The sequence below is a fragment of the Balaenoptera ricei genome, chromosome 8 (assembly GCF_028023285.1).
Source record: "Balaenoptera ricei isolate mBalRic1 chromosome 8, mBalRic1.hap2, whole genome shotgun sequence".
In the NCBI taxonomy this organism is placed as follows: domain Eukaryota; kingdom Metazoa; phylum Chordata; class Mammalia; order Artiodactyla; family Balaenopteridae; genus Balaenoptera; species Balaenoptera ricei.
This window is the reverse complement of record NC_082646.1, coordinates 74,873,636-74,901,480: the sequence shown is the minus strand read 5'-3', so window position 1 is coordinate 74,901,480 and position 27,845 is coordinate 74,873,636. Positions and strand designations below refer to the sequence as shown.

General features: G+C 49.0%; 1 protein-coding gene across 4 annotated transcripts in view; it reads left to right on the top strand.

Moving 5' to 3' along the window:
• The window catches only part of SERGEF (secretion regulating guanine nucleotide exchange factor), a 256,969-nt gene that overhangs the window by 198,382 nt on the left and 30,742 nt on the right, over positions 1 to 27,845 (top strand). Inside the window, exon 11 of one of the 4 annotated variants that reach the window (XR_009504666.1) lies at positions 10,085 to 10,268. The exons of the other annotated variants lie outside the window; for them this stretch is intronic. The gene's annotated coding sequence lies outside the window, so the exon portion shown is untranslated. The remainder of the gene's footprint in view (positions 1 to 10,084; positions 10,269 to 27,845) is intronic. 4 annotated transcript variants of the gene reach the window in all.

Here is a 27,845-nt window from a genome sequence, read left to right as displayed (position 1 = left end):
GTGCTGGCTGTTGGTGATCCCAAGCTCTAGCAGCTGTGTAGACATGCAGACAACTCTCTTTTTTTTTTTTTTGATGCAGTAACTCCAGCAGCAGAGGAGAGGAGGGATCCCTGGTCTCTCAGTAGACACAGGAGACAGTGTGCCTGCCAGGCAGGCTTCCTGGGGGAAGTAGCACTTTTCCTGATCCTTGAAGGACTCTTTGGTCTATAATGTGCAAAGCTACTTCCCTGTTGAGGGGGGGTGAGATTTCATCTGAAAGGTGATATCATTTGCCTGTCACCACGTTCCAGCCCATTACCTGAAGAGGGAGCATGACCCTCAGACCAGACCCAGGGATGAAGGACTTGGCCCAGGCAGGAGGTGGAGTTGAATCTGGATCTCTTGACTTAGGCCACGAGTGGGACAAGACTCTGTAGGACAGATTTCCCAACCAGGGTGTCGGGACAGCAATGCCCTCAGCACTTAAGGGTGGTGGCCTGGGCTAGAAGGAGGCAGTCCTCGGACTGCACATCCACCTCTGCATTTATCCAGTGTGTCAAACAGTATCATTTTTTTTTTTTTAAGAAATTCACGTTCTTATTTATTGATTGATTGATTGCTGTGTTGGGTCTTCGTTTCTGTGCGAGGGCTTTCTCTAGTTGTGGCAAGCGGGGACCACTCTTCATCGCGGTGCGCAGGCCTCTCACTATCGCGGCCTCTCTTGTTGCGGAGCACAGGCTCCAGACGCGCAGGCTCAGTAATTGTGGCTCATGGGCCCAATTGCTCTGTGGCATGTGGGATCTTCCCAGACCAGGGCTCAAACTCGTGTCCCCTGCATTGGCAGGCAGATTCTCAACCACTGCGCCACCAGGGAAGCCCCAAACAGTATCATTTTTGATGTGGGCCTTAACATGTTGGGAGGTACTGCCCTGCGAGGCCGTGCCTTTGAGGCAATAAGCCAGATAGTGACCAAGTGGAAACCGCTGCACGTTCAGTTGACTGGAAGCTGAGCAGAGGCTTCTGCAGATGTATGTCCCAGCCCTTTGGAGAGAGGGGAGAGTTATTGAAGAGTCAGAAGGCTCATCTTGGCAGCCCTGCCTGCCTGTAGAAGTGTTTGGATTGCTGTGATGATTTCCTCTTAAGGGGCCCCTGGCATTTAGTAAACTTCCTCCTGCAAATCCCACCCTGTCTCAGCTGCATTAAGGGGAATGGAGGAAAGAGGGCTCATCCATCCTCAGGCTAAAGTTGTTCAGGGGAAGAATGCTCCCCCTTCCCTGGGGACACGGTGGTGGTGAGAAACCTTTTGGGGGTGGGAGAAAGGGCAGCTCGAGAGGCAGAGGAAGGCTGCGTGCTCTGTTAGAGAAAGCAGCCCCATTAGAGCTCATCACTTGAATAGAGAGCAGTCTTCCCGCTTCCCAGCAGGAGCCAAATGAAGCAATCTCCGGCAAAGACCACTCACTCATGGACTGACACTCAGGGCTCAGGGTTAAAAGTGATGAGACCCCAAAATGTTCATGCAGGCCCAAGTCCTGGGTCCAGATACAGATCCCAGGAAGAATGGAAATCCTTAAGACAGTGTTTTGCAAAAGCAAGTCTTCCTGCTTGATTAGCAAACCTGTTCATACCCCTGGTTCCTGTTGTCATTAACTGCCTCCCCCCCCAAAAAAAGGAGAACTCAGAGGAAATCAGCAACACTGTTTGGTGAGGAATTCTTGTCCCAGCGTTCTTTAGAGAAATTCTACTTCTTCATGGCCCTATGGTAAAACTGATAAAGCATGGGCTTTGGAGTGTTCCTTACCAAGTGACTTGACTTTCTAAACCTCAGTTTCCTCATCTGTGAACAAACCTCAGAATAGCAAAACCTACCTCTCAGGGTCACTTGGAGGATTAAATAAGGTAAATTAGATGAAAATACCCAACCCCACCTGTATTACGGTTCTCAAAAGAAACAGAGCCAATAGGATATACTATATCTATCATCTATCTACCTTCCTGTCTATCTGCCTGTCTGTCTAAGGTTATCAATATTTTAAAGAATTGTCTCACCCTGTTGTGGGGGCTGGCAAATCTGAAATCCTCAGGGCAAACCAGCAGGCTGGAGATGCAGGTAAGAGTTGATGCTTCAGTCTTGAGTCCAAAGGCTGGAAACACAGGCAGGGTTTCTGTGTTGCAGCCTTGAGGCAGAATTCTTTCTTCTTCAGGGCATTTCAGTCTTTGCTTTTAAAGCCTTCAACTGATTGGACAAGGCCCACCACAACTGATCGTAAATGTGAATTACATCTTAAAAATACCTTTACAGCAACATCTAGACTAGTGTTTAACAAAACAACTGGTCACCGTGGGCTAGCCAAGGTGACACACAATTAACCATCACACCAAGAAAGGGTTAGGGTTCTAGACAAAGACATTTCCTTCCTTCTCTCCCACCCTTCCTCCTTTTCAAAGTCATTGCTGAGGTCTGAAGAGGCTTCACTCAGTGACATCTCTGGTGTGTGGGCCTGGAAGCTGGTAGACTCTGAGCAGCGGGGCCTGTGTGTCCCTCCTGTTTCTCTCAGATCTGTTTCTGCTGACTTCACACTCCAGGGAATCAGTGTCCCTACATCCCAAATCAAGCCCTACTGTAGCCTTAGTGGTTTTCCACAGAAGTCTGTACTCCAAGCCGTACCAGTTTTCCTCTGTATCCAGTCCAAATTGTTCCTGATCTGCTTCTCTGATCTGTGCAGTGTTGCAGTTTCTGAGGTTACATCAGAAGACCTGGGCTCTGCCACAGCAAGACTGTGTTAGCTGCCATGATGACCTTTTTTTGGCATGGGTTAGTTAGCAGTGACTGAGAAACTGGAAGGAAAGGCTTGATGGGGGATTAAGAGTTAACTCCCTGCCTAGAATGTTTCAGGTGGCATTCTGCCTGGAAGTAGAGAGCTGGACTCCGTTCCAGTTCAGAGATTTATCCTCCGCAGGTAATCCAGATTGCTTCTCATTTTAATGGAATGTGGAATTGGTTTTGCCAAAGTTGAAGAATGCCTGGGTGGGATCTCTAAGGCAGCATAAGGTTGGGAAAGAGCTCTGGACCAAGAATTAGCAGACCTGGACTCTCCTCCTCCACAGTCTCTCTGTGCGATCGTGGGGAAGTCACTTCCTGAGGGTAGGCCTCAGCTACCTCTTTCATAAGATGCTGGAAGCAACACTTCACCTTACCTTTGCACAGAGACCACTTTACGGCTTTCAGAACATCTTCACGATTCATAATCTCTGTTCCTCATGCCAGCCTCATGAGGTAGGCAGGACATAGGTATGGAAATGGATTGTTCCCATTTTGCAGACAAGGTTCAAAGAGGTTAAATGACTTGCCTAAGTTCACACAGACAGGAGGTCATAAAGCTAGCAGTGAACCCAGGATCCTTAGTCCAGCTTGTTCTGGGGTCCCCTTTTGAATATGGTAATGTCTATGAAACTGTCAGGGAAGGAACACAGTGGAGTTGGCAGAAAGCTAGTGTGGGGGCCCAGCAGGAAGGACAGCAGCACAGGAGAGGGGGTGACACTGCCTTCATGCCCCCAAAGCACCAAGGCTTTGGAGGGAAATGGTAGTCTGAGCGGACTCCCATAAACTGAAGGAGGGCTGATCTCTAGCTACTCAAATTAAAATGTTTTCTCATGCTGTTAATTCAATTTGGAAAACATTTATTGAGGCTTTATCATGGACCAGGTTCTCTACTGGGGGGCAGAATAAGTAACTGGAAGTGTAATGCAGAGCAGATTGTCTGTCTGCTTCTGTAAGCAGAAGTATAATGAAAAGTGTTATATTTGAAATGTAAACAGAGGGCTTTGGATTTACAGTGGAAGGTGTGTGTGATTAAGTCATCCTGGGGAGAAGAAGGCAAATACAGCTGAGCCCTGAAGGATGAAGCAGGATTTGACCATCAGGAGACAGAGGAGGAAAGGGGTCTCTGCCCTGCTCTTCCTCCTACACCCTACGCCCCGCCCAGGCTGCAGCCACCACTGCTCTGGTGTGACAGGATGCCGGCTGCCATGGCCTGTTTGCTGCAGGACCTGGCCAGCTGTGACCCTGGCGGAGCCTCCTCCCTTGCTTGTCAGATTTGGTGCAATGCCCTGAACCATGTACTGCAAAGTGAGAGAGATTCTGCCTGGCAGCTCTGGGAAGGTTTACAGTAGGAGAGGAGACACATGGGGCCCTTGGCAGGGGATGGCAGGTCAGAAGGAGCTACCTTTTCTAGTGATTATGCCTGCCCCTCCTAAGGGGCTGAGAGGCAGGAGCTATTGCTTTGCATGTGTGATGTTAGACTGAGGGTGTTTCGTGTCTTTATTTTAAAACTGGTTTCTCAGTCTCCTGTGCAGTTTTCTGTCAGCTTGTTGCCATGGAGAAATCGGTTGCGGCTGAAAGCTCTGTCCCTCTCTGTGTCAGCATTTCTGGACCTGCCACCTGCCTCCTGCCCCTTCTACAAATGGAGGGAGCACAGACCCTCCCTCTGCAAGGCCTGGAGCTGTGTTGTGACTCCCTGTCAGGGAGGAGCCTCCTTTATCCACATATCGACTCAGCAGCTCTGCCTTGAGTGCCTTCATGTGCCAGGCACCGTGCTGGGCGCTGCAAGGACGACGATGACTGTGGCTGGGGACACACGCATCTTCAGGCAGGACCTGCCAGCATGCTGTCACACCATCCTGTTCATCAGCCTCATTCTTACTTCAGAATTTAAAGGACCGGGTTTGTTTCTCTTTGAGTCTTGGTCGCTGCTTGTTTAGAATCTCCCTGGAAGTCACCTCCTAGTCTCTGCACTCCTAGATCTCGTTTCTTCTCTGTGTCCCCAGTGCCCAGCACAGGGCCTGGGGCAAAGAGGGGCTCACCCAGAAAGTGTCCGTCTAATGGAATCCTTCCTCAGACCTGTCCGTCTGTCCTTTCTTTCCTCCTCAGTTCTGAGCACAGAGACAGCATGTGTGGCAGCGTCAGCCAGTGGAAAAAGGAAGGACTTTGGGACCAGATACATCTGTGCTTGAGTTTTGGTTCCACTTTTTCCTAGCTCTGTAATCTCAAGCAAGTGGCTTTTTCACCTGGAGGCTTAATCAAACCCAATACGTTTATTTAACTCCACATCACCAGTCTGTCAGTAATTCAGTAATTGAGTTTTGACATATTAAAAAACAACATATAACTTACTGGTGGCCGTTAACTCCATCAGGTGCTCTCCTTCTACACCTGTATACGACCCAGCTGAGAAAAGGTGCCCTGCAGAGAGTCCTGGGCTGGGATCAAGAGACCTGGACTGTGCCCTGGCTGTGACCCTAATGAATTGTATGACCTGATCAAATCCCTTTCCTTACCAAGACCTCAGTTTCCCTATTCGAAAAATTCAGGTATTGGATTGGGTGATCTTGAAGGGTTCTTTTTGCTCTAAAAATCTGAAGACTCGGCTTTAAAAGAAAAATCTTCCCTCAGCTGCTGCTACCACCGTCACCAATGCCCCAGGCTGGAGGCTGACCTCAGCATGAACCCTTCTGCTAGCCTCTGGAAGCTGCTTTCCCAGGAAGCTCTGGGCTAGAACACTGGCACTGGATGCAGAAATCTCTTTCGGATGTAAAAGTCCCTTTGAATGCATCATCTCTATTCCCACCCCCAGTCCAGTGGCTGGGCTTGGCTTGCATCCCAGAACAGTGGAGAATTGCTGGAAGGAGGGTTTTTTCCCTTCTTCACCTGTGTCTTGCTTTTCCTTCAGACCTGATGCCTTCAGGAGCTTTTGGCTACTGAGGATTCTATTTCCCAAGCTCCCTGCAATCCAGGGCTCTGTTCTAAGCACTGAGAAGGATGCAGAGATATAGAAGTCATTGTCCCCACAGACAGTCTCACAATCTGTGACGTGGACTGGCGAAACAAGTCAGAGCTGTGAAGGTCACGGGAGGCTGTTCAGGGAATCTAGTCATAGCTCTTCTCTTGGGCAAGTTCTTCCCTCTCCAGACCCAAGTTTCCTCTTCTGCACAGTTGGGAGGGTTGGGCCAATGATCGCTACGTTCCCTTCCTGCTCTGAAACTTCCATTCTAAGTGCTCAGTGAAGGAGTGATTGTCGTAGACTTTCTAGAGGAAGGAGGACTTGAGCTGAGCCTTGAAGGCTAGGCTAGGATTTGGCCTGGCCCAGGAGAGATAAGGGAGGGTGGTGTATGAACACAGGCAGAGACTGGAGAGCAAGGCGGGAGGCCCTGCTCACTAGAGCAATCTCTGAGCAGGCAGCTCTTGCTTTCCACCTGAGGACCCTCGTCCCCAGGAGCTTGGGGCACTGGTGGTACCTGCAGGACAGAGAAGCAAACGAGGCAGGCGGAAACCAGGGCTCCCTCCCTACCTGGACGCCCCAGTCTGATGTATATCATGGCAGAAGGACCTCCACCAGGAAGACACGGGGTCAAAGCCAGGAGAGGCCACCCCTCTCCAGGTCCTTTCCTTCTCACTCCTATCAGCAGGTCTCAGTCAGGACCAGGGCAGAGTGTGAAAGGGTAAGTCTTCCTGGGAAAACTGCCCTTCGTTCATGGTCTGTTCCTCTCCAAATGTTTTTCTGAACTCAGGGTGACAAGAGGAATATTTCAACTGTGTCTTTGGGTTAGATTCTAGACTCAGTCTACCAGGACGCATGACTCAAGGAATCACACACCCTAGACCTAGAGGTGACCTCCATCCTCCCAGTCTTCTGGCTAAGGCTGTCTGATCCTCTCAGCACCTGCCCCTAACCACAGCTTCACAGATCCTGCCTCCTTGTTTCTCTCCAGCCATCCCTCTTCTGCATCCTCCTGTCTCCAAACAGGTCTCCCTAGTCCCTCCTCCACCGTCAGTCTAAAGCGTTCAGAAAAGTGCCTGGCACAGCATAAGGGCTCCATAAATGTTATCTATCAGGACGACAATGACAGTGATGATCATTATTATCCAGATTTTGCTTCTGAAGCACAGCTCTGAGTCTGCTGCTTTCTTGCCCAAAAGCTTTAGTGGCTTCTGTGTGGCTCCTGAATAAAGTCCAAGTCTTTAGTCAGGCATTTTGAGGATTGTATTTCCTGAGCCATTGGCAATGATGCACACTCTACCTATCATTCCAAATTTATTTCCTTCTACTACTTTTTACACTTCTTCTTCCAAACTGAACTAGCATCATTAGCTCTACAAGCTCCACCTACCTCCTCTGCTAGGCCTTTGTTCCCACTGTGCTCCCTACTTGGAATGCCCTTCTTCCTCTCTCCCCTAACTTTCCTTTTCTGCTAGGAAGTCTGCTGATCCCCTAGACTTGATGGCAGATGCCATGAACAGTTCATCCTATACCCCTGATGGCATCTACCAAATAAAACTCAATAAATATTTTATGAATGGCTGGAAAGACCTGGTTCAGCCCCTGTTTTCAAGCAGGCTAGAGTTTGCATGAGGCAAGCTCGGTCGCCAAGGCCTGTCCAGCCAGGCCTCTATGCCTGTATATTTCCTTAGAGGTTCTGGAAGTTCCATGGGGTCTGTGGGCACATATTCAGTTAGCTAGTTCCATGTGCTCGTGATCCCTTTATTCTGTGTACGAGCAAACTGGCAGGAGAAGGTAGAAACCCAGGGGAACCATATCAGCTGTGGAGTTAGCTCCTGCTAGGTGGGGAGAGAGATCAGCCATCCAAGGTGTAGGGGCCTGTACGATCCTGGGAATGTCAGTATCCTGGAGGGCCCATTTGGGGTCCTCCAACAGGCGGGCCAGGGGTCTGACAGAGGAATCGTAAGGTAATTATCGGGCATTCAAATTCCAAGTGTCCAGCCAGAGAGCAACTTGGGGGATAGATGAAAGGGTCAGATAAAGGTTCAGGTGGTGGGATGGCAGGAGAGTCTAGGCAGCATGTCAGGGTTCTGCCCAGCCAGCTAGAGTTTGACTCAGGCCTCTAGCCCCAGAAGCCCCTAGTTTAGGGCTCACTAGTCCTATGGCTGGGCATTCCCAGCGGGAGTCAGCAGGAATGCTATTAAAGGGAAATGAGCTCCCTTTCCGGTCAGGATTGACTTGGAAATAGACATGACCTCAATTTGGAAACACCTTCTGCTGGGCTTCAGGTCCCTTAGGCGAGCAGGTCTAGGGGAAGCAGTGGCTGACATGTCCTCAGGCCCAGAGGTGAGTCCTGCCTCCCCTCCTGGGTCACAGTCTGGCCCACCAGCCCCTTGCCTCCATTTCAAACTCAAGCCATGATCATGCCTCCCTCTGGGCCACCATTTGGAAAAGCCAATCTCAGGCTGACACTTGCTGCCTGTAAATGGTGTCGAATTAGGCTAATCAGTGGCTCTTAATTCTCCAACAAATGTAGATGCTGTGCTAATTGCCAGGGTCCATGCCAGCAGATCCCTGGTTGGTGGCATCAAACAAGAGAAGTGGTAATTTGGGGGCTGGAGTGGGGGAGGGCCTGCTTTGTTGGCTGAGCCAGTTAAAAGCCGTATTACCCCTTGAGCGAGGCACAGTGCAGAGAGCCAGAGCCTGGCCCCCTTCTCAGCCAAGGAGCTGGGGGAGAGGCCCACAGTTGTGTTTGCAGGAGCTGAACCTCAGCACCAGCGGAGCAGTTTTTGGTCCATTAATGGGGTTTTGTTGTTATTGTTGTTCCTCAAGGAAGATTCCACCAGCAACCTGGCGTGGCACTGCCAGGGCAGCTCACTGGGGATAAAGCATCCCAAACCTTGGTCTGCTGTTACCATGGCAACATGGCATTTCCAGACTCTCCAGGCAACCTTACTGGCATCTGCTGCTGTGAAAGATTCAGATGGAGAAGGGCCACTGCTCTTTCTCCATTAGAGACAGAGCAAATTGGGAAGACAGGGAGCCATGTACCAAGGACCAGGAAAATGCTGTTCCATTGATGTGAGGGCTTCTTGATGAAATAGAATTTGAATGTCTGTTATAGTCTCTTGGGGAGAGCTGCAGGATCAGAAGAGAACCCCTGGAAGAGAAAAATAAGGGGAGATGGGGGAACGTAGGGGGACAGTGTGACAAAGGCCTCACTGGGGAGGTAGCTAGAGTGTGGAGATGGCATGGGCAGTTCAGTTTGGCGGGAGAATGGGCATTGGTAGAGGTGGGCAGGTGTCAGCTATGCCTCTCTGAAACCTGCTGGTTTGAACCCTATTTGGCAAAAGCCCTACCTTTGGCCTCATTCTACCCAGATTGTGTCCTATGGCTTCCTCTCCTAGGTATGGGAACTGATCTCCACACCTCACACTTCACGTCAGGTGGACAGTTCTTGCTTTCTGTCTTGGTTCGTAGTTGTTTGCAGTACGCCCACTAGAATCATTGACCCTCTCCATTCCGTAGAGGGAGCTGAAACCCAGAGAGGAAGGTGTCTGCCTAAGGTCCCCAGCAATACGGAGGCCATGGAACATAGGGGTTAGAGCTTAGGATCTGAGACAGGCTGACGTTGGTTCGAGTCCTGGCTGCATCACTTAGTTGTCCAGTGAGCCTGAGCCTCAGCTTCTTTAGGGGTGAAATAGGAATCTTGAACGTTCCTACCCTGTTGGGGTATTATGGGTGTGAAATGAGACCATGGAAGTAGTACAGCAGAGTTCTTGGTATATAGTAAGAACTCAGGAAATGTTGGTAATTAAGAGACTGGGAAGTCCTTAAAAATGGGGACTATCTTATTCATCTTTGCTCATTCCTCCTCTTCCTTCCTTGCACAGCTGAGGCACCCAAATACTACTGTCTCTGGAATTGATACTAGAAGGATGTTTGTTAACTGGATGAATGCATGAATGCTCGAAATAAAGAGCCGTTCACATTGATGGGCTGTATGCTCCTGTTGAGTGTTTTCAGCTTCGGTGATGTTTGGTCTCCATCGGACTGGAACCAGGCCAAGCCGAGAGTCTGTCCTGTGTAGCTCAGCCGCACAGTAAAGTGACTTGCTGTTCAGGTCCCTTACCCACCAGCCCTGTGGCCCAGGGCTTATACTCCCCAGAGCTGTGGGTTTCTTAAAGGACAGGTGGAGTCGTTTCCTCTTGATCTTTGGGCACAATATATGGTATTACTGGTAACTAATGTATAGCTTTATAATATATGTTTCCATTTACACTCACACGAGTCTCACCGTAGCACTGGGTTTGTCCGGTGTAATATCCCAGGTTGTGGATGGAGACCCCGAGGATCCGTAGCAGGGAGTGGCTGGTCCGAAAGCACACGGCAGGAGGGGCTGGAGGAGCTGGAGGAGGGGCACGGTCCCATCTTCTGACCCCAACTCTGGTGGTCTTCCCACCGGATGAAGTCTTGCTGGATCTGTAGTTCTTCCTGGGAGATGATCCCAGTAAGGTGAGGCACACTGGGCTTGGGCTCAAATGCCTTGATTTTGGTCACGGCCCCATCACCTTAAGGGGTGCAGCTCTTACGTGAGCCACCTCTCTCCTCGACGTGCTCACTCCCTGATCTTCCTGCTTTGGGTTTGTAGTGGGGCTGAGAGTGCTTTGGAAAGTCTGAGATTCCAATTTAGTGACTGGGGAGAGAGACGTTGTTTTTAGCCAGTGAGGTATCCCAGAGGCACCTCGAGCTCAGCAAGACTGCAGCCCCAGCAGCTGCAGATGTTCTGTGAATGACAGCCTGGGTATATCAGAAAGTACATGCCATTGTCCTAGAACACTAAGCATCAGAGCTGGAAGGGTCCTTGGAGATCAGTAAAGCTGCTGCCTTCAGTTCATAGGTGTGGAAACGGAGGCCCTGCGAGAGGTGGTGAGTCACCCAAGACCATGTGCTGAGTTGGTGGCAGAGCCGCCCCATGCTCCTCTGAAAGGGCCATGCTGCAGCCCTGCCCCGCCTGGTATTTGCCCTTACTCTGAGTGCCTCATTTGAATTCATTTTAAAGCATCAGATTTTTTAAAAAGAGTTTTTTTGAAAGAACTGTGTATATCAGACAATATTTTCTATAGTGTTAGCTTTTTAAATTGTTTATTATAGAAGTAATTTCATTGAAGAAAATTTGGGTAATACAGAAAAGTTCTATTTAGAAGATAACAAACTGAGTGATATTAGTAAACCTCAGAATCACCCTGTAGGCAGGTTGCTGTTTTTTCAATGGAGGCTTTTAGACCAGTGGTCCCCTACACCCTGTAACATTTTCTGGAAGTTTAGCTACATAGAGTAGGAGAGTAACAATCCATAGAGACCTCTAAGGACTTCATTTAGTTCTACAGACTTCAGATAGGTAGATGTACTACTGATGCTAGTTGTTGCCATCTGTAGAGTCTCTTCCAGGTAACAAACCACTTCTTTTTTTTTTTTTTTAATTTATTTATTTATTTATTTATTTATTTATTAATGGCTGTGTTGGGTCTTCGTTTCTGCGCGAGGGCCCTCCCCAGTTGCGGCAAGCGGGGGCCACCCCTCATCGCGGTGCGCGGGCCCCTCACTATCGCGGCCTCTCCCGTTGCGGAGCACAGGCTCCAGACGCGCAGGCCCAGCAATTGTGGCCCACGGGCCCAGCCGCTCTGCGGCATGTGGGATCCCCCCAGACCAGGGCCCAAACCTGTGTCCCCCGCACCGGCAGGCAGACTCCCAACCACTGCGCCACCAGGGAAGCCCCAAACCACTTCTTAATAGGTGTTCTCATTTGATTATTTGATCATTATAAGAATCCTGTGAGGTAGGGAAAACAAGTATTATTTTCCCAATGCAAATGAACAATTTGAGCCCCAGGGAGATTAAGTAATTTGCTCAAGATTACACATCTAGTAAGTAGAAGACCTATATACTTCAAACTACTACTTGGCATAAAGACAGCAGAAGGCACCTAATAAATATTGGTGAGTGAATGAATGAATGAACGAATGTATGGGAAGGCACTAGAAATCATCTGGCCCAGTGGTTTTCAAACTGTGCTCTGGGAAGCCCTAGAATTCCATGGAGCCAGCTGGGGGTAGTGGGAGGTGGAGTTGATGGGGCTCTGAGCCCCTCACCCCTGCTCCAACCAGCATAGCTTCAGTGTTATCCATTTTACCTACTGGGTAAATTGAAAACAATTTAGCTAATCGAACTCCTACACCAGTGGTTCTCAAATGCTGGTGTGTATCACAGTCTCCCTGGGAGATTCTGACGGTTGGCCTGAGGTGGGTGCCAGGACTCTGATCGTTAACAAGTACAGATGGTCATCAGGCCATGGTTGAGAAACAGTGGCCTACTTCTTGGAGTTGAGGAAGGTAAGACCCACAGAGAAGCAGAAAGTAATCCTCAGTACCTCATCTGCTGCCCTTCCCCCTGTACCACAACTGCAGCTGAGCCAGAAAACAAATCACATAGCAGAGAATAACAGAACAGTTTCCATAGCAATGCTTCATGGTTTGTGCCTGTCAGGACACCTCAGACAAACACTCATCTGAACCCTCAGCTAGAACTTGTGTGAATCTTATCTACTTGTTCCACGCAAGGGGTCTGGGGGATGGGAGGAAAGAAGAGGGATGGATGGCATGCTTTTGTCATGTGCCCCTGTACCGGGGATTCTCCCCAATTTACCAACAGCTGGCAGCAAGATAGAGCAGACCAAGGAGGGCTAGGAATGGATTCTGGGCAAGAGGCATGGGGCCGTCCCAGCAGCGGATGGGGAGATGTGGACGGGAGCAAGGGCCATCTGGGCATGTATCATGTGATGGACTGTGTGCTGGGCACGTTACCTGTTCATTCAAAAAAAGAAAAAGTAAAGGACATATGATCGTCCTTATTTACAGATGAAGAAACCAAAGCTCAGACACACACCTCTCGTGACAGAGGCAAGATCAAGTCCAAGTCTGTCAGCCTCCATAGCTACTGAGCAACAGGTGCTTTCAAATTTTCTGGCTAGGGGCTTCCCTGGTGGCGCAGTGGTTGAGAGTCTGCCTGCCAATGCAGGGCACGCGGGTTCGAGCCCTGGTCTGGGAGGATCCCGCGTGCCGCGGAGCAACTAGGCCCGTGAGCCACAACTGCTGAGCCTGCGCGTCTGGAGCCTGTGCTCAGCAACAAGAGAGGCCGCAACAGTGAAAGGCCCGCGCACCGCGATGAAGAGTGGCCCCCGCTCGCCACAACTAGGGAAAGCCCTCGCACAGAAACGGGGACCCAACACAGCCAAAAATAAATAAATAAATAAATAAATTTATTTTAAAAAAAAATTCTCTGGCTAGTGAGTGAGGACTTGGGATATATACTGCCCAGCTGGCTCCTCCTTGTCTCAGGAAGGGGAGGGTCAGCCTACAGGCAGCTAGGTAGGTGTTGGTGCTCATGCAAAGAGCTGAAATGGACTGTGCGAGCACATGGTTGGTCCTAGAGCTGGAGGTGGAGTCTGTCCAGTCTTTAGCTGTAACGTCTCCCTTCCCCCACAATTAGGGTTCCGGTGCCCTTCAAACTGCAGGTGCCTTCGCCATGGGCTGTCCCGACTGCCCCCTCCAAACCCACCCACTGCAGGTCCTTTGGATTGGTGGCCCCTGTGGATGGGCTGCCCAGCTCTCTGACTTGGCTTCGCCTCAAGGAAATGAGCTCCTCCCGGGGCAAGTGACACCCATTCATTTCTAGAACAGATATTCATTGAGCACCTTTTATGTTCCTCTAACTGTTCTAAGGGCTGGGGATGCGGCAGTTGAACAAAATGAAATTTTTGCTCTCTTGGAGTTGCCCATTCTAGTGGGGAGACAGGCAAATAGGTATATGATGGGGTGTGACATGCTAGGAAGGAAAATAAAGCAGTGTGAGGGGTAGAAGGATGGGGTTGAGTGGTCAGGGAAGGCCCTCTGAGAAGGTGACATTTGAACTAAGACCCAAATGAAAGGAGGGAGAGAAAGAACCGTGTGGTTATCTAGGGAGGAGCATTCCAGGCACAGGGAATGACCAGTGTGAAAGCTAACGCTGGAAGCGTGCCTGGCCAGTTGGAGGAACCGCAAGGAGGCTGGTGTGGCTGGAGAGGAGTGAGTGAGGACGAGAGTGGCAGCAGTGGAGGGTGGGAGCTGGGGACCAGATGGTGTGGAACCTTAGAGACCAAGAGCCAAGCTTTGGATTTCCTTCTGAGCTAGGGTGCCACTGGAGGATTTGCACCCTGGGGACACATGCTTGGCTTCAGCCTTAGAGCCTCCAGCCCCCTTGTTTGGGAGGGGAATCTGTCACCTGGGACCGAGCCCACAGAAGGCTGAGTAGCCCCTGCTGGGGACGTGAACAGGCACACAGGCAGGGAGCCCAGCGACACTTGCCAGGCCTCCCCAGCTGCAGTTGTTTCTTCCAGGCCAGGGCTAAAGGGTCTCTCGGAGCTGGCTACCTCCAGGCCCCCATGTCTGGGTGGCCTCGCACTCCTCGGAGTTAGAAGGCATCCCAGAGAGAGTCTGGCGGCAGGGCTGCAGCATTCCCGGTGCCTGCACTCCATCCTCTGGGAGTGCCGCTTCTCCCGCTGACACCCCGGCCCAGGGGAGGAGCCCTGGGCCTGTGTATCCCAGCCCAGCAGCCTGGCCGCTCACCAGCCTGAGGGAAGAATGCTGCTTCCCACAGGACCAGTGGGAGAACTCGGGCCGGTGGGTTATAATTATACAAAGTGCTAATTTTGTTTCAAATGTTATGTGTTTTGTATGAAGTAGGGACATTCACGAAAGAAATTTATATATTAACCCATGTAGTAGGCATTCGTCCCAGTCGTGCACTTCATTCAAGAAACTGGAATTCAGAGTGATAAAGGCACCATATGTTGACCCCATCGAATCATAAGTGCACCGAGCTGCCCACTGCTCACCTGGTAGCTCCTGCCATTTGTTATTTCCACGGTTTCCTGCTTCTCACTCAGGTCATTCATTCATCTCTCATGAGTACTTCCATCTTAAAATGTCCAACACAAAACTCTTGATTTTCTCCCCAAGCCGACCCCTCCGCACAGCCTTCCTCACCTTGATAAACAGCCCGACTCTCCACCCATCGCTCAGGGAATCCATCTTGAACCCTTCTTTCACTCACTCCCTGTGAAATTCCATCAGCAGGTCCTACACGCCCTACTTCCAAAATCGATTGTAAATCCGTTTGATTCTCTGTCCCCACTGCTACCAGCCCACTCCAAGCACCACCCAGTCCTGACCGGCCTGGCCCTCTGCAGTGCAGGGGCCTCCTGAACCATCTCCCTCTACTTTGTCCTTCACCAAGTGGCCTTTTCAAATGTAAGTCAGACCTGATCACCCACTGCTTAAAACCCTCCAGTGGCTCCTCAGCCTCCTCCCAAAACACTCCTGACCTCTCCCCAGCCTTCCCGAGGCCCTGCCTTCCCTTCACGCGGAGGCCTACCTCTCCCCTGGCTCTTGGCCCCAGACCCCACTGGCCTCCTGCCTGTTCCTGGAACCGGCAAAACTTCCCACTTCGGGCCTTTCTGTTTGTCGTTTCCTCTGCCTGGAAAGCCCTTCCTCCAGGTGACTGTATGGCTGGCTCCTCCTCATCTTTCAGGTCACAGTTCAGAGGCCACCGTACCGGAGAGGACTTCCTACCACCTGTCCTTCTAATCATATCACTCTGTTTTGATTTCTTCATAACTCTTAACGCTAGCCACATGCTGATGATTTGTATGTCTGCTTGCTTGTTGGTCCCTCGTTAGAACGTAAGCCCCTTGAGGACAGGAGCCTTGGGCCTTGGTCTCTGCTGTACCCCTCCCACTAGAGCCGTGCTTGAACCCTATGGGCACTCTGTAACTGTTCATCCACTCACTTATTCATTCATCTCTGGTACATAAAACCAGAGATAAATAGGTGGAGCACAGAAGAATTTTAGGGCAGTTAAACTATAATGATGGATAACATGTCTTTTTACATTTGTTCAAACCCATAGAATGTACAACACCAAGAGTGACCCCTAATGTACACCATGGGCTTTGGGTCATAATGATGTGTCACTGTAGGTTCACTGATTGTAACAAATTCACTGCTCAAGTAGGGGATGTTGATAGCGGGGAGGCTGTGAATGAGTGGGGGCAGGGAACTTTCTGTACCTTCTGCTTAATTTTTCTGTGAACCTAAAACTGCTCTAAAAAATAACATTTTTTAAAAGGAAAAAAATGCATTAATATAAATTGAAAGTATTAATCCCTTAGTTGTTTCCTATTTTGTACTATAATTTTTTTAATGGCATGAAGTTCAATAAAAGTTGACTGTCTGGAAAAAAAAAGATAAATAAGAGACAGACTGTATTCCCAAGGGGGTTTGGTCCTTTTGAAGAATCAGCCGCTGCCTTTCTGAGCGTACCTTTTCCAGGGCACCCGTCTCTCTGCACTATCACGGTGGGATGGGTGGCCACCTCCTAACCTAGCATTTGTACTGTGCGGGAGCTGTGTAGCAAGTGGATTGGGCTGAATTGGGCCCAGCACCCAACCCAGAGCATACACTCAGAAGGTATTTATGAAGTGATTGGAAAGCATAGAAAGAATTCCTTCTCAGGTTTGTGTCATCCAGTGGCTTCTCAGTGGACTCTAGTGCTCTAACCTCCTAATCTGCGTGTGGTTTCTTCTGGACCTGCTGCTGGGTTCCAGAACAGACCTTCTTACACCCACCCCCATTACTGCTTTAGCTCCCAGCCTTCTCTCCTGCACATGGGTTGTTCCCAAACAGGTGTGGGGAGAACAATGTCGAGAGGCTCTGCTGTGACCAGGCTCCAGGAACGGCAGCAGGCCGGCTGCTCCGGGCCCCAGAGCTGCATTGTGCCCCTGCCCCTCTGCTGGTGCCCCTCAGAGATATTTGTTGCAGACATCTTGAAATTTCCGGTCAGGTCCAAACACCAGCACCCAGGCCAGGGTGCAAGGAAACGTAGTACAGCAGCTCCTGCAGAAACAGTTTAGTGCTGGACATGGGCTATGGGGAGAGTCAGCGGACTTGGACTCCAACACGGCTAATGTGGCTTCAGGCTAAACTGATACAGGCAGCCTCTGGGACCAGGTGTGCATCTAGATAGAGCCCTTGGCCAGTTTGGGGAACGTACTTCTAGAGGGATGATGACAACTTGGAACCTACCAAGAGGAGGGGGCCCTGACTGGCGTTGGAGACAGGCCACCAGGTTATACAGAGGGATGATATATCACCCGAGTTAAGAAGTCTAAGAGGATAGGAGAACCATGTGCAAACACTTAAAGGGATTAAACTCCACAGGCGCCATGCTGTGCCCTTACTGCTCCATCGCCAGAGCCAGACCCCTGCTGGCAGCACCAGACTCCACCTCGGGCCTGCTGGTTCACAGCCTCGCCCTGGAGCCCCATCCAGGGCGTGCTCCTCCTCCGGGACCTCTCCCAGAGTCTGTTTCTTCATGAATAGAGTGTGATCAAAATACCTCCTTCCCAGTGCTGCTCTGTTAAATGAGATGGGTCACGCAGAGCCCTTAGCACAATACATGGGCATAGTAGGCCCTCGAGAGGCTCAGTTGCCTTTTCTGTTCCTTCTCCCAGTGCAGCCAAGAAGCCCAGAAAGCTAGCAGTTCTCACAGAGAACACAGAATTCAGAAAGACAGTCTGTGGGGAGGAGTTCAGTTGTTTATAAAACAGGCCAACACGTTTCCACCTCGTAAGTTCTAAATCCATCATCCCTGGCTCCCTAGATCTAAGAATAGTCCCCCAGTGGAGCCAACGTGCCGCAGCACGCTCTCTCCGCAGGTGACCGCAGCCACAGCGGCCTCAGCGCCCCCTCCTCCTGGGGTGGGAGTGGGGAGGGCTGGCCTCCACCTCTCCCAGCTTGGCTGTTTCTGAACCTGTCTCAGACCCAGCTTTCTTTCCCTTCCAGATCCTTCCTCACTGGGCTGGTTTAACCATCAAACCTCAGTGATACAAAGGGGGAGATAGCAGTGGGAAGGTGTGTAGGTGGGGACCTTTGGTGAGATGCTGCCCCACTTCTGGGCCTCAGTTTCCTCTTAGGTAAAGGGATAGAGAACTACTGAGAAAACTGAACAACCTTTTAAGCTACAAGACGTTCTAGAACAGTCCCGGCCTTGCAGCCTCAGAATGAGACCTCTGAGGGCAAACCCATCAATTCAGCCTGTTTTTATTTATCCTCTGAACCGGGGCCGCTCCTCTGCCAGGTCCGAGGGAGCCAGCCTGAGGACCTGGGTGTGTGGCCCCCTCTTCTGCTCTTCTGCCTACACCGTCCTTCTCTCTCTCTCCCTCATACGCATCTGTACCCACCACACCGCCGCACAGATTCGCCAGGCTCAGAAGGACATTTGCTCTGTCTCATCCCAGAATCTGCCCACTGTTAGGAATGCCCTCGCCAGCTGGGGGCTCAGGACCTCTGGCACAGGCCACCTGCCACTCTCCAGGGTGACCTTCCAGTCCTTACGGCGTTCTTCCTGATGGTGACAGAAATCAGCCTGCCCGTGGCATCTCCTCCCCACATCTGTGGACTCTCTTTTAGCCTCTGGGAGAGAACAAGACAGCTCCGTGCTCTTGGTAGCCATTCATTCATTTGTGTGTTCATTCATTCAAACAACAGATATTAGTACTAATGAACTGTTAGTGCAGTTTCAGGTGCTGAGAAATAGCAGCAAACAAAGAGTCCTGCCCTCAAAGAGCTTGTGTTCTGGCAGGAGAGAGATAATAAATAACCACTTAAAAATACAAAGAAAAATAAAGCAAGTGAGGAGACAGAGATGGGGTGGGGCGTAGATCGCTACTTCATATAGAGTTGTCAGGGAAGGCCTCTCAGATAAGGTGACATTTGAACAAATACATGACAACATGAGGGAGTGAACCTGTGGACATCAGGGCAAAAGCACTCCGACTGCAGGAACAGCAAACGCAAAGGCCCTGAGGCCAATACTGTTTGAAGAACAGGAAGGAAGTCAGTGTAGCTATGGTGACGTCAGCAAGGTGGAACTTGACAGGACATGAGGTCCAGGAGGAAGCCAGCTGTTGTTTATCTGAGTCAGAGGAGAAGCCATTGGAGGATTCTGAGCAGAGCAGTGCCATGTCGACTTAGTGCCAGGTTTTAACAGGATCCCTCAGGTTTTGTGTAGAGAATACAACAGAAGCAGCAGAGAGAGCAGGTAGGAAGCCCTTGCAGGGGTGCCAGTGTGAGGTGATGGGCTGGTGAGAAGTGGCCAGATTCCGGCTGTGTTTAAAACATTACCTTCCTAAACCCCTCATCTTTTCTTACCCGGTGGATGGCCACAGCCTCCTCTCTGGCCTCCTTGCCTTTAGCCCTCATCCCCCATCTCTTCCTCTCACCCCGTTCTCAGTGCTGTCATGGATCCTTGTCTGGAAAGGACCCCAGGCCAGCCATCTTCTACTTAGCCTTCCCTGAGGCAAGCTGGGCTGCAATACCAAAATATCTCCAGAGTAACACTGGGGGCTAACAGCCCCACTTCCTGATTCTGGAATGGCTTCTTCCTTCTGCTTCAGATCCTGCCTCGAGGGCATCATTGGCCCTGGAGAGTGATGGATGGTCTACTTATTGAAAGGGTCCTGCACTGACAGTGCCTCTTCCCTCAGACTGGCCCATTGGGACCGTTGTCCTCACAGCCATTCTCTAGGCCGTCCTGTTGTAGGAGCTGCCCCTCTTCTGGGCAGTGTAACCAGGGACAGAGACTCACAGCTCTCTGTTCTTGAGGCCGGTGGCCAGGAGGCAGCTCTGGCCACAGATCAGGGAATAAAGACAAGCAGCCGGGCACAGGACTGGAGTTGATCTCAGCATTATGTGTGTGTAAACTCCTCCCCTGCTGCTCTCCAGACAGAGCAGGGGGCTCAGAAAGACTGTGGGCAGGGGAACGGCCCAGATGTATTCACTTCCACTCAGTAGCTCTATCCTGAGTGCCTGTACCATGTGCCTGAGGGCTGATTGGTGAGCGTGTCCTGCTCACAGCACCTAGCTCCCATCCCCAGCTCACAGTTACAAATAGAAACACCTTGAGATCCAGGAGGAGTGTGGTGTGTGTGCTTAGAGAGCTCTGGGTATCTTAAGAGCTCAGAGGAAGTGAAATTAATAGCCTTCCAACAGCCCAGGAGGACCCAGCCCTACACCTGCTCACAGTTCACTCCTGCAGCAAACAGGATGCCATCAGGATCAATGAAGGCAGCTGAGAGTGGGCAAATGTCAGTGGGTACCCTCTATTTAAGACTAGTGAACTCTTATTCATCCTTCAAAACCCAGCTAAGAATTAACCCCTGGAACTTTCAGTGACACCGGCCTCCTCTCTGCAATAGAGTGTTTCATCCTTTCCTCTATGCTACCTCTGTCCCTTAGAAATACTGTTATTTTTTTGATCATCATCCTGTGTTATTGCTTTTTAAAATATATGAACACACGACAAAGAAAATCTCAGTTGCCCTTCCCCCATTTCTCCCTCTCTTCCTCAGAGACTATTCTCCGTTTGAGATGTATTCTTCAGGATCTATACATACAGAAATATATAGGGGCTTTGCATAAATTGAATCATACTCTCTATATTGTTCTGCAGCCATTTTCTCTTAAAAATGTCTGTGATATCTTGCCACGTCAGGCCACAGAGTGCTACCTCATTATTTTTAATAGCTGTATATTATTCAACAGTAGGGTCAAACTGTAGTTTCTTTACACACTCCTCTGTTGATGGGTATTTAGGGGTTTCCTCCCAGTCTTTCACGATTACAAACAATGCTACAGTAAACGCCGTTGTGCCAGCCTCCTTGTGTACACATGCCATTGGTCCCTGTAATCGTCAATCCCCATGGCTGTCTACCCTAGTGGCCTGGGAGCCCCAGGGCAGAAACTGGATTTTCCTCTTCGGGGTGTTTTGTCCATACAGGGCCCAAGCCAGAAGAGGCGTCCACACGATGAGATAAATGGACTCATCTGAGCAAAATCACGACTGTGTGAGAGGCCTGGGTGAACTCAGGGAGCAGCAGCAAGCCCATGGGGCTGGAACAGAGGAAAGAGGGGTGATGCGGCCAAGAGGGACAGGCTGCCCTGAGAGCCAGATAAGAGGCCCGTTGTAGGTACTGGGGAGACGGGAAATGGTTCATGGGAAGGCCTAGTTCACGCTGTATTTCAGCCTGGTTTCCCCCACCCAGGCTGGCTACCTCAGAAGAAACTAGCTGTTGTAATTGTCCAAGCAAGAGAGAATCAGGACCTGAACCTCTTCTTTCTGTCCTGAGGTTGCCACCTAGACCCAAAACACTTCAGAAGGCCTGAATTCCTTGCTCACAGCAGGACCTAGGGACCACCAATTACTGCCCAAAGGGTGGGATACCCATGAGCTTGGGCAGCTAGACACTCAGAAGTTTCTTCCAAATTTGCCCGGCTCCAAGGCCAGCTCCGTCCACACTGGCATTGACCACCTGCCTGAATCCAGAGACTTCCTCTGCGTGAGGCGCTCAGACCTCACCCCTCCTGTCTCTCTCTCTCTCTGCTTGGTGTTGCAGAAGAGCAGCCCTGCCTGATGCCCTAGTTCCTTGTGAGGCCTTTGACAGGCAAGAGACAAGGTGAACCATTGGCTGCCTAACTTTTCGCACCATCCCGCCCTCCTCTCCCCGCCCCACCAGATGCGGATGGGGGTGGGGTGCAGCAGGGCCTGCTGCGGCTGCCTCTGCCTCAGCCCCAGCGCTCCCAAGGGCTCGGGGAGGTTTCTGCTCCTCTGCAGAGTGCTCCTGCTCTCACCAGCTACGGCTCTGGCCTTCCATCACTGACCTTGTTCCTGTACAGGTGTGCCATGCCTCTCTACCTTTTCTTCATTATCTGAGGAACAGAGGTTTTGCTAGAGAGAACAGTATATATTAACAGAAGAGGTTCTGGAGTCCTACTGCCTGGGTTTGAGTTCAGCTCCGCTTCTCACCAGCTATGTGACCTTGCACAGTTCATACCACCTCCCTGGTGTGTTAGGCTGTACCTCACAGTCTTGTGCGGAGTCAGTGAATTAATTCATATAAAGTGCTTATCACAGGGCCTGGCATACACTAAGTATTCGGTGACTTTATTACCATTTTGGAACTAGTGAAGGAGGCTGAGACTCAGGAGTCCTGGATCCTAGTCCTGACTAGAATGGCCACGTGACCATGGACAAGTTCTTTTACCTCTCTGAGCCTAGTTTCCTCATCTGTAAAATGGAGGTAAGAACACCTCAGAGAGTTGCTGTGAGAATTAAGGTAACATTTTTGTGAAACTGAGAAGCACCATCCCTAGGTTGTAGCCCTCATTTTCATGGTCAGAAATGGCAGCTAGAGCTCCAGCCATCACATCCACATTTCCAGTGACAGGATGGAGGAAGGGGCAAAGGGCACATGCCATCTGTCTTTGAAGGGAGGATCCCATAAGCTACTACAAAACATTTCAGCTCGAATCTCATTGGCCACGCCCAGCTGCAGCCAAGGTTGGGAAATGTAGTCTCCATTCTGTGGTTCAGGGACAACCAGGAGTTTATGCCACACATGCTCAGGTGTTTGCCCCTCCTAGGCAAGACCCTCCAGCAGAAACGCTGCCCCCTTCCTAGAGTTGGGCTGCAGTCCCAGCACCATAAGGCCCTGTGAGGACCCAGGTTGCCAAGAAGCCCAGGCAGGTGCCACAAGACCTGAACAGATTTGGGTACTGTGTCCAGCCTGTGCTGGGGACCCTGCCAGCCCCGAGGTTCCGCTGCCTGCAGGGCTCTTAGGCTGACGCAAGTGTGGTGGGCCATGAGCTTTGTCACTTGTCACAGCCTGCATCAACTCCACTGAGCCCCGTGAGCAAGGGCCCGAAATCTGAAGAGGCTAGGGAATCCCTCTGTAACTATGAGCTCTCCACCCAAGGCTCAGCCATGTGCCCTGGGGCCAGTAAAACAGATCTAGATCAATCAGGTGGGATCTCAGTGTCCTCAAGAACCTGGTGAGTGCCAGGCACACTGCAGAGAGTCCTCTGTAATGCCAGGAATCATCATGAACTCACCTGTTTTGAAAAGTGGGTGTCCCGTATTCCAGTTAGCTTAGGAAGAGGCTTATCATGGGCTGTCCTTCCTCTCACCTCTACATGAGAACAGCCTGCGTAGTAGCATCTTGCTGAGTCCAGACGGCCTTTCCATCTTCACTGTGCCCCTGAATAGGTGGCCCTAAGTGAGGGTGGGGGACAGGGGGTGTGCTTGAAACATATCCTAAAATGCTGGAGGAGCTCAGAACCGAAAAATGTCCTGTGTGAGTCCTTCTGTTACTGGGATGGCCCATCTTTCATTCTCCGAGTTCAGCAGCCTGGTTTTTTTCTATAGGAGGTTTGTTTAAAGTGTTGGGGAACCCCTGACTCGTCATTCCACCCTAGGCCTTCCCATCTGCTGGGAAGGTTTGCCACCAGCATGGCCTTCCTTGCCTTTTCCTCCTCTCCCCGTGGTCTGCTTCATACGTGGGTGTGAGCTGTCACCATGTGTCAGGCACTGTGCCAGGGCATTAAATGTATATCAGCACATGCAGGCCTCCTCCTAGCAACCCTGTGAGGTAGCTGGGGACAGACATACCATTGTCACACAGCTGTGTGGTGATGTGGGACCCAGGACGGCGTAGCACAGTCCACAGTATGTATTATATATATACCAGGGGCTGACGGAGTACAACCCACGGGCCTGCTGTGTACGGCCTTGCGAGCTAAGAATGATTTTTAAAGGCTTGTAATAAAGAATAAGAATATGCAACAGAGACCGAATGAGACCATCGAACCTAAAGTATTTACTGTTTGCCTTTATAGAATAACTCTGGCAAGCCCTGGTATAGAATATGCAGAGTTTAGCACAGATTCTGGAGCCACACTGTCTGGGTTCTAGAGCCTCAGTTTCATTAACTATAAAATGAGAATAATCTATAAAACACGGCTGCCTCACAAGGTTGTTAGAATTAAATGAGATAAAGAATATAAAGCACCTAACCTCGAGTCAGCTTCTTTGGAAGTATTGGGGGAAACTGTATCTGAGCCTTTGCCAGGCTTCTCAACCCAGTGGGCTACCCCGGCCCCAAACATGGCTTCCTCAGAGCGTTTCCTTTGGCAGGAGGAGAGGGACCTGCCAGCTGCCCATTGTGCCGCATCCTGCTGGTAGGTCAGCGCTGCCTTCCTCCCACCCCCATTCCTGCTGACCGTCAGCTGGTGCCACTCACCAGGGCCGGGCACAAAGCCCACGCCAGGTGCCGAGCTAGGCCCGCAGGTACCAAGCCTGTTCCATTCTCCGCCTTGTGCCTCAGGTCCACCTGGCTGAAACTCCTGCTTAACTGCAGGACTTGTGGCCCGGGGTTCATCCTCTCTGTGTGCATTTCCTCATTCATGGGCCAAACAGGCAGACATCTGTGTTTCCCCAAGCCCAAGCTTTTGGCTAATGATTGCCTTCCTACCAGGAAAAAGGAAAGAGAAGGGTAATCCCGGGCCAGCCAGCCTCTCTCTGTGAAAGAGTGGTCTGCAAAACAGATTTTCAGTGGTTAATGAGTGAAATGTAAAGATTTTTTAAGAAACTCAGATCATTGAAAAAAATCAAAAGAATATTTTCTGATCTGGATAGGGATAGGCTTTCAATTCTTACAAACTATGGAAGAAAGGATAAGATAAATAAACAAGAAATTGTACTACCTAGAACCATAAAATTTATGTTTTACATCAAAAGACCTAAAACAAAATTTTAAATCAAACTGAGAAAAAATAGTTATGCCAGATATGGCATAGAATTAATATTCTTAAAATAAAAATCTTTAAAACAATAAGGCTCTTGAGAACAACAACAACAGCAAATTTTCATTTAGTACAGTAGTGCCCCCTTATCCGCAGTGTTGCTTTTAGTGGTTTCAGTTACCCCACTGTCAACCGCGGTCAGACAATATTAAGTGGAAAATTCCAGCAATAAACAACTCTTTTAAATTGTGTGCCATTCCAAGTAGTGTAATGAAATCTTGCTCTGTTGAGCTCCATCCCGCCCAGGATGTAAATCAGCCCTTTGTCCAGCCCATCCATACTGTACATGCTACATGCCCATGAGTATAGGAAAAACCAGTATACATAGAATTTGGTACTCTCCCTGGTTTCAGGCATCCACTGGGGGTCTTGGAAAGTGTCCCCTGCACAAAAGGGTGGACTACTATACTATGTATTTTATGTATACTTGCTCATTTAATCCTTGTAAATGAATAAGTATTTATAACCTTTATGATAAAGGTACTATTACTATCCCCGTTTAACAGATGAGGGGACTGAGGCTCAGAGAAGCTAAGTAACTTGCCCAAGGTCACGGCTAATAAATGGAGAAGATGAGATTGAACCCACGCCATCTGGCTCTTGGGTCTGAGCACTTAAACTCTTCTATATGAAACAGGAAAAATGTATTAAGCAGACAATACACGAAAGAGGAAATACAAATATGTGAGGAAAATAAGAATTATTTTTCAATTTCTGTGGGAATCAGAAAAGTGCAAATAAAAATAATGAGATACCATTTTTGTCTTCAAATTAGAAAAGGTTTTTAAATACTATAATAACTAATGAATACTGGCAATGCTGGAGTGATACAGAGAGTCCCACAGATTGTTGTAGATATATTCAAGTGGCCTTTCTGAAAAGTATTCTGGCAGTACTCAAAACAATACTCAGGAATCTCAAAAATGTCCATACCATTTGACCAGGAATTCCCATTCTAAGAATCTAATTTGAGAAAATAGAGATGTAGACAAAGATTCATGCACAAAGATGTTCATAGAAATGTTATACAAAATAATGAAAAATTAGAAACAACCTATCTGATAATAGGATACAGGTTAAGGAAATTGTTTAATCTCCATAATGGGCAGTTAGGCAGTCATTTTACATAAATCTGGACAACAAAAGAGACCATAAACAAAGTGAAGAGACACCACAGACTCCTGGGAGAAGACACTTGCAATGCTTATAACAGTTATATAAACAAAAGAATATACAAAGAACACTTATAAATCAGTAAGAAAAAGGCAAACAAAGAGCAAAACAGGTGAAGAATGTAAACACGCAATTCATAGAAAAAGCAATTTAGGGCTAGTAATATAAAGACACGCTCCATCTCACTAGTAGTCAAGAAAATGCAAATTAATCACATGTACTTAATCAGAATAGCAAGAGTCTAAAGGCAAAGATAGAGGGAAACGAATTCATATCCATTGCTGATGGGACCATAAATGATGGGACTACAGCCATGGTGGAGAGCTGTTTGGCCACACCTGGTAAATGTAAACATGTGATTCCACCACAATCACACTTCTGGGGATCAATGTGCACAAACACCAACTTGTACAAGGATACGTGTTCCAGGATGTTTGCTGCAGTGTTGTTTATAGTAGCAACAATAATAATAGTATTGTTGTAAAATATTATGGTATATTATATATTACATTGTGTAATAAAGTAGCAACAATTATCATTAAAGAACCATCCATCAGAAGGGAAATGGATGAGTAAAATATGATTTATGTATAATGGGATGTGTACTATGCACAGTTAAAATAAATGAACTAAATCTGTAACTATCAGCTCAGATAGATTTCAAAAACAATGGTATAAAGAGCACGTCATAACAGAAGATACATATTTGAATGACACTACTTATGTAAATCTTTAAAACAAACTAAAATTTTTATATAGTATTTAAGGACACATACATGTAGAAAAATATAAAACAAGCATGCAAGTAATGTACACCAACTTCAAATAGTGGTTACTTCCAGGAAGGAGGGAATGGATGGAGGGCCAAGGATGGGAGGTGGGTCTTAAACTGTATCTTTATAATTGATTTATTTTTTTAAAGGTTGAAGCAAATATGGCAAAATGGTAACTAATGTTCTGAATCTGACTGAGGAATATGTCTTTCTGTTAAATTATTTTTTGTACTTTTCTGCATATTGAGCTTTTTCAAAATTTCAAACAAATTATTTTTAATTTACTTTTTGAACAATTCCCAGTTCTATGGAGAAATGCTTGTGTTATTAAGGCATAAAAACAACACAATATATACACAAATATTTACAAGTTTCACAAATTGAAGGTTTGAAAGAGATACCTAAAATATTCATAGCAGTGGGCAAGATTCTAGAAGTCTGCTTTTCTTTACACCTATCCATATTTTTCTCTTTTTTTCCCCTTTTTAGCATGAAGATGTATTACTTTTATATCCAGAAAAAAATATATATATATTTTTAAACAACTACAGAAAAGTGTGAGCGAGTTCAGTTAGACTCCAGGAATGGGTCCAAAACCTAGGAAGAGGTGCTGTGATGGGGTGGGAGCATCACAGGCTGTCAGAGAGACCTGTGCTCGAATGCTGGCTTGGAGATTGGCCGTAGGACTCTGAGTTCTTCAGTCTTTGATCTAGTCAGCAAACCCCTGTTGAGCCGCAGCTGGGGACCAGGCACTGTGCTAGAGACAGGGCAGTGAACAGAACATATGTGTTCCTTCTCTCACTGTAGGGCAGACAGTCTAGTGAGGAGGGGATAGTAAACACATCACCACCCAGACCATCTATCCGCCGCCTATGAGGGAAAGTACAAGGGCAATGACAAGAATCCAAGTTGATCGAGTGCCAGGGAATCTGGCCTCTGAGCATGATTTAAACAGATTCTGAAGGATGGGGGTTGTGGAGCCCAGCAAAGCCAGGACTTGGAGAGAAAGGCCGGCCCCACAGGGCATATTTCAAGGACTGAAGGAAGGCAGGGGTTCTGGCATGCAGTGAGGTGGGGAGAGTTGTGCAGGGGGACCTCAGCAGGCTGGTCCGGAGCCAGATCACTCAGGGCCTCACAGGCAAGGAAAGGCCTTTAAGGGCGGGGGGAAGTCAGTGAAGGGTTGAAGCAGGGGAGTGACCTGGTTAGATCTGCATCCTCAGAGATTATTTTGATGCTCTCTGAAGATCAGAGTGGCTGGCGAACAGCCCAGTTAGTTGGCTGTTGGTGTGGCCCAGATGAGAGAAAATGGGGTTGGGATCAGGGTGATGGCAGTGGAGATGGAGAGGTGTGGA